Source organism: Phragmites australis, chromosome 18, assembly GCF_958298935.1.
Source record: "Phragmites australis chromosome 18, lpPhrAust1.1, whole genome shotgun sequence".
Classification (NCBI taxonomy): Eukaryota; Viridiplantae; Streptophyta; class Magnoliopsida; order Poales; family Poaceae; genus Phragmites; species Phragmites australis.
In genome coordinates, this window is record NC_084938.1 from 10,911,664 (window position 1) to 10,918,762 (window position 7,099).

General features: G+C 44.0%; 1 pseudogene; it reads left to right on the forward strand.

Moving 5' to 3' along the window:
• The first annotated feature begins 3,561 nt into the window (after positions 1–3,561).
• On the forward strand, positions 3,562–4,461 carry LOC133899613 (triphosphate tunnel metalloenzyme 3-like; annotated as a pseudogene).
• The last annotated feature ends 2,638 nt before the right edge of the window (positions 4,462–7,099 follow it).

Below are 7,099 nucleotides of genomic sequence, written 5' to 3' on the forward strand. Positions count from 1 at the left end.
TTAGTATCATTTATTATTTACCACTTGCTTTGTTTGTGTTTTCATCAATCACAAAAAAGGGAGATTATATCGAAAATGGCCCTATTAGATCATGATTATGATTTTATTGATTAATAACAACATAATCATTGGACTAACATGTTCGTCAAGAATATATTTTAATATATCTTATGGATGCAATACATCAAGAAGCTACCGCAGTTGGAACAAAATTTGATTGAATTTGAGAAGTCTCAGGAGAATTAACCTCACCCAAAGGTCCGTTGCAGAGAAGTTTGCACTCAATGGAGCATTATGCATAGAGGCTGTTAGCCTCATCGGATAGTCTAGTGCTCTGTGTGTTGAACTCACCGGAGTATTTTTGACAAAGGTGAGAAGGCTGAGGACAAAACCAGATAGTCTGGTGATCTGCACTGGATAGCACCAGAGTATTTCTTGCAGAGAAAAATATAAGTACAGTTTTGCAGAGAAGAATGCACGTATAGAAGACTGAAGTTCAACCCATCGGAAGGTCCGGTGCTTGATTTGTGCACACCGGAGTATTTCTTGCAGAGGCGATTCCAAGTGTTGAAGAATGAAGATCAACTCATTAAATAGTCTGGTGATCACAGTGATAGTTACACCAGAGTATTTTCAGGGAAAAGAAGAGAATGTTTAACTCACCGGGTGGTTCGGTGTGAATGGAATGAACACCGGATGAATGCACCAGAGTACTGTACACAAAGAGACTGCAAAGGCTCGAATGGCTCAAGATAACTCACTGGAAGGTCCGATGATGGATTTGAAGCCACACCGGAGTGTCTGGTGTTCCCAGAGGCAGTGAGTGGAGTTCCAACGGCTAGTTTCTAAGTTTGTACACACTAGATGATCCGTTGTTAGTACTACTGTTCTCACCGGATCATCCGGTGTTAACAGATTTTCTGAGTCTTTGAGAAAACGGCTATTAGCGGGTTTTGGGCTATAAATACCCCTCTACTCAATCATTTAATGGTGTGTCATGTTGATGGAGTTTAGAGGAAGCTCATACATACTTAAGAAGACATCCAATCCACCAAAGTACTTAAGGTGATAATCTAAGACTATTAAGTACAAGATTAGAGAGTGTTTAGTATTTATAGGCCTAGAGTGAATTATAGCTAAGTGCTGCAGCTTGAGGAAAGGATCAAGGAGTGATCTTAACGTGTACCGAGAGGTACGCTGGCACTTTGGAGTCTTGGTGACTCGCCGTCATCTTGGTGTTTCGTGGCTCAAGCTTGTTGACCCTCCAACTTGGTGTAGAGCGATGGCAAGATACGTGTACAGGGACACGAAGACCCTTGTCTTGGTGGCTCAAGCTCCGAAGTAATCACATAGGCAAGTGACCGGAAGAAAGTGGCTTGGTAGCTTATTGTGCTTGAGACCTTGTCTTGTTGACTTAGTAGCTCCAGAGCTATGACCGAAAGAGTTGTGCTGACTGGGAGCATATCATTTGTGGAGCTCCAACGTGGACTAGGGATGGTATTCATGCTATCGATACCATAAGATAAAAATTTCTTATACCGAGTTTATCTCCCTACCTTATTTACGCTTTCACATTTATATACTTATAATTTAACTTGCTACAGTAGGTTGTAATCCTCTTAAACGGTAGAGTAGACACACTAAATAAATCTATAGCATATTTAGATAAAAATTGAGATAATTATTGAGATAGGTTTATCTTATGAAGTTTTTAGAGCCAATTTGATTTAGGTTTCTAAATGTTCTAATTCACCGTTCTTAAGACGTTATCGTTCCTTACATAGTTCGAGAAATTAACTGATTGTGATAATCATTTATACAGACAGATTTTTAAACCAACTAGGATCACATCTTTGGACTGGGAATGTGTTTTTTTTCAGTAGGGTTGCATGGTTCAAAGTTTGTAGGAGCAGAAAAGAGACTAGATGTGGAGGGATTCCTGCATGTACGGATGTGTAATATATGTGCTGCGACCAATGGAAAACCTGTTGAGGTAATATTTAATTTTAATAATTTTTCTAATTTTAGTCTGATCAAAGTTTAGAAGCACAGTTCAAATGGCATGATTTGGCAACATTCATTAGATTTCAAAGAACCACAGTTCAAATGGCATGATTTGGCAAAATTCATTAGATTTCAAAGAAGCACAGTTCAAATGGCACGATTTGGCAAAGTTCATTAGATTTCAAAGAAGCACAATTCAAATGGCATGATTTGGCAAAATTCATTAAGATTTATAAGAAGCACAATTCAAATGGCACGATTTGGCAAAATTCATTAAGATTTCAAACATCTTAGGGTTGTAGGCGTCCTATGCAAGTTAGCAACCTGTGTCAGAAGAAGAACACTGATCAGGGAGGAGGAACGACGTGGCACAGAACACGTTGGGATTTCCGGGCGGCAGCGAAGCATGTTGCAAAAATGGTGGAATATGTCCTTGCTATACACAAAAGAATCCAAGAGGACGAGGCCAGGCAGCTGGCAAATAGACCCTCCGTCAGGTAGACTAAAGATAAACACTGATGGTGCTTTTGATGCTACTAAGGCCAAAAATTGTACTGCATGGACCACTCCGACAGTCCGACTTCCTCCTAGACGTGATCACTAAAATGGATATTGTCGCGCAAAGAGCTCTTGTAATTGGGTACTGCACTTCTGACTTCCTCCTAGACGTGGTCACTAAAGATTGTAATTTTGTATGGCCTAAAAAAAGATAATTTCTTATATGCCACTATTATAAATCTTTATCCCTAATCTGCCATCAATAAAACTCACATTCTTTAAATAACACGGATCTTAAATTATAATCCCTTATATACTACTCCAGTTAGATTTATTACTTTTGACCATCAGTCAAACATTGAAATACCCGATGTTACCCTTAATTTGTAACATCATATACATATGTAATCTTTATGGTACTATTTGTTCTTTCCCTTAATATTTTTTTGGATAGCATAGGAAGAGACAACACTGACAAAATTGGTACTTCTCTAACTCCATTTATACCCTGATCAAGCACAATTTAACTATCTTAACATTAACCGTGAGGAATTCATACATGCATGCAAATACACTGCAAAATACATATGATAAGAGTACACCAAATCAAGTTTCATATTTTTTGAGCTCTCTGCAATTACTTATGAGTTTTGAAAGGGCAAACCTATTTTTAAATACAAGGGTAAAAGTGTCTTTTTCCATCCCTTAATGTGGGAGATTAAAATTTTAGGTCGGTGGTATTAAAAGAATATGAGTTTCATCAATGGTAGATTAGTGATAGAGATTTATGATAACAGCTCAAAAATAAATTAATATTAGCCAGAGCACCCAAGTTCACAAATCACAAGCCGTCCACACGGCCATACCCCGAAACAGAACCTATCCCTACCACGGACCACTCCATCCCGTTCCCATCCGGCCATCCCATCCATGCTGCGCCGCAATCCCACCCGCATCGAGCTCCGCTCCTCCGACCGCGACGAGCTCGAGGAACACCTCCGCGCCTCCGCCGTTAGCACCCCCACCGCTAGCACCCCGACCGGCTACTCCACTCCGCCCCCAGCCCCGGGTCCGCAGACCTCCAACCCCCTCCTCCACCTCCTGCACCCGCCGCCCGGCGCCGCGCCCTCCAAGGTCCAACGCATCGGCCTCTCCACCCCCACCCCCAACCCCAAACCCTAGCCCCTCAGCTCAAATCCCCCATGGAGGTCGAGATCAAGCTCCGCCTCCCCGACGCCGCCGCCCACGCCGCCTCTCCTCCTTCCTCGCGCCCTGCCTCCGACGCACCCACGCCCAGCGGAACCTCTTCTTAGACGCCGCCACGCGCACCCTCGCCGCCGCCACCGCCGCGCTCCGTGTCCGCCTCTACGGCCCCGACGACAGCGCTCCCCCCCGCGCCGTCCTCGCCCTCAAGCGCCGCCCGCGCATCGACGCCGGCGTCAGCCTCGTTGAGGAGATCGAGGAGCCCCTTGACCCCACGCTCGCCCTCTCGTGCGCTGACGACCCCGCGCGCCTCGGTCGGGTCGACTCCCCGATCATCCGGCTTGTCGCTGGTGGGCACGGCGTCGGCGGGGACGCCGCGCCGTTTGTCTGCCTCGGCGGGTTCCGGAACACGCACGCCGTCTACGAGATTGAGGACGATGGCAAGGGGCTCGGCCTCGTGGTGGAACTCGATGAGACACCGCTCGACTTCAGTACAAGCTATGAGCTCGAGTGCGAGATTGCGGAGCCTGACCATGCCAAGAGGGTGATGGAGCGGCTGCTCACGATGGCCTGCGTGCCCTATCAGTACTCACGGAGCAATAAATTCGCGTGCTTCATGGCTGGGAAGCTGCTTCCTTGACTAGGTTTGTGTTATTGGCATGCCCCTGGTAAAGATTGAACCGTGGTCGGTATGGACCTTGTGTGACAATAACATTTTGATTAAGCAAAACAAGTATGGTTTCTTGATTTGGAGTACGCTTTGGCTTTGTGGCATATGAACTCAAGCATGACCGACATCAGATTCTATTCTACTATCCATATTGTTTTAGGTGGTGTGGTAACTCTTAACATACTAACTTGGCTTGCATTTCAGCTGAAGTAACATCCCTGCTTCTCGGTTAAAGTCTCCGCACTTGCTATTATCCATTTAAACACTCCGTTCCCTCTCACTGTTCTAGTTTTCTCAAAATCCATTCCATGCCCACTTTGGGAATTAAATGCTAGTTGACCAATTATGCAAATCCAAGATCCAAATTCAAGCTTCCATAGCTGCATTGAGTGTGTCATTCTGTCTACCAGTCTACCTGATGATGCTCTGTAGGTGTGTTCCTTGTGCAACTGGTTCAACTTCCCGAAAACATTTTTAATCTCTATTGATGGCGCTGCCCTGCTTTGATCCTTGCTTTTGTGTCAAGTGCCTTCTATTTATTACTCACTGCTGGCAGCCCATGACTTGCGTTTGATGTCAATCCTGTTGCTTGTTTATGACTCACTGCTGGCAGCCCGTGTTTTGCATTTGACGCCAACGCCAATCCTGTTGAATTCTTGTTCGACTCCAACCCCTTGATACTTAATCTTTCTGTATCCAATCTTCTGGAGTTTTTTTATTCTTGACTAATCACTGATCTGATTAGTCACTGGCGTGTATACTACTCTGTGGGATGAATGAGCACTCATGCTTATGCTCGAAGGAAAACATGTTTGCCTGCATAGGAGGGAGGGAGGTATGTTACTTTGTTGTCTTGCCATATGTACCGAAAAGATTTGATGGCAATAGTTAGTTGTCTCATGTGCACGGATTGGAGAATGTAACATGTATTAGTATGAAGCAGATGGGCGAGGCCGTAGAGGCTTGCGGCCAGGTACCAGTGTTGAATATAGTGAGAAGACGAACAGCTGGAGCAGAAAAGAATTGTAGCAAGAGAAATTTGTTTTGTTCTTGATTGCGAAACTAATAGAGATGTCATGTTCTCATTCTGCCATGTATCAGACATCTTCTCATTCTTCAGAGGAAACTAGGCTACATATTGTGATCTGGTGTTCAGTGTGCAGTATTTATTTCTGCTGCATGATTATGTTAGTATAATGGATCGTGATTGAACTACCGATCCTTGCGACTCATCAAGATCTCTTGATTACGAGCGAGCAAATTAATTTGATGATAATGTCTTTTTGTTAATCTCTACTGTATAAAGCATGAATTGATTCATGTGTCAAACCTTCTCTTCCACCCGATCCTATCTAATAAAAAACCCTGCAAAACTAAATAAAAAATCAGATCACTTGTTGTCCTACTTCCCTTCCCCGTCTGTCCCGTGCCATATCAATCCATCTCTATCTCATCCCCTCCTCTTTCTATCCGTTGCCATCTGTAGGAATTGGTGACTTTCTAATAGGGGGTGAATTATGACACTTTGAACTATTTCGGTTCAAAATCAATACAAGATAAATCTATATCAATTTCTATCTAAATATGTTCTACCTTTATCTAGTGTGTCTACTCTATCAATCAAAATATTTGCAACCTATCTAAGAAAATAAATTTCAAGTAAGTAAATGCGGAAACGTAAATAAGGTGGAGAGAGTAAACTCAGCACAAGGAATTTTTTCCTGTTATATCGATGGCATGAATGCCACCCCTAATCCATATTGAAGCTGCACAAAGGATATGCTCCTGATTGGCACCCGGTCACGTCTCTTGAGCAATCAAGTCACAAAGACAAGGCCTCCACCCAGATGAGCCACCAAGCCACCAAGGCAAGGTCTCACCACAAGCCTCGCTTCCGGTTCCTTGCCCCTATGATCACTTCAGAGCTTGAGCAACCAAGGCAAGGGTCTCCACGTCCCCATAGACGTGTCTTGCCGTCACTCCACACCATGTCGGAGGGTCAACAAGTTATCGGTGAGTCACCAAGACTCCAAGGTGCCGGCATACCTTTTGATACACGGTTGGATCACTCTTTGATCCACTCTCTAGACAGCAATCACCTAGCAACACACTTTCTAGGCCTCAAAGCACTAATCACTCTCTAATCTTATGCTTATTTACCTTGGATGATCACTTTAAGTACTTTGGTGGCTTGGATGTGTATATGAACTTCTCTAAACTCTAGCAACACACCACACCATCAAATGAATGAGTGGTGGGGTATTTATAATCTCAAACCCGCACACTAGCCGATAACCCAATGGCTCTGAAAAGCTGTTAACACCAGATGATCCGGTAATAACATTAGTACTAACAGCATATCATCCGGTGAGTACTCTCACAAACTAGCCGTTCGAACCCCACTCAAGCCACCGTGAACACCAGACACTCCGGTGTATATTACAACATCATCACTGGACATTTCGATGAGTATACCTTAGCCATCCGAGTCAACATCTTCTCTGTGTAAATTGCTCTGATGCCTTCTTCGGTGCTTACAATTCATCACCAGACTATCCGGTGAGAAATCCTTAGCCATCCGAGCCAAATGTATCCCTCTCTGGAAATATTACTCTGGTGAGATGATCTTCAGAGCATCAGACCTTCCGGTGAGGTCACTGCATTCTCCCCTTTTTCAACAATGCTCCGGTGCTTGCCTTTGGTCTATTCAAATCAATCACCGGA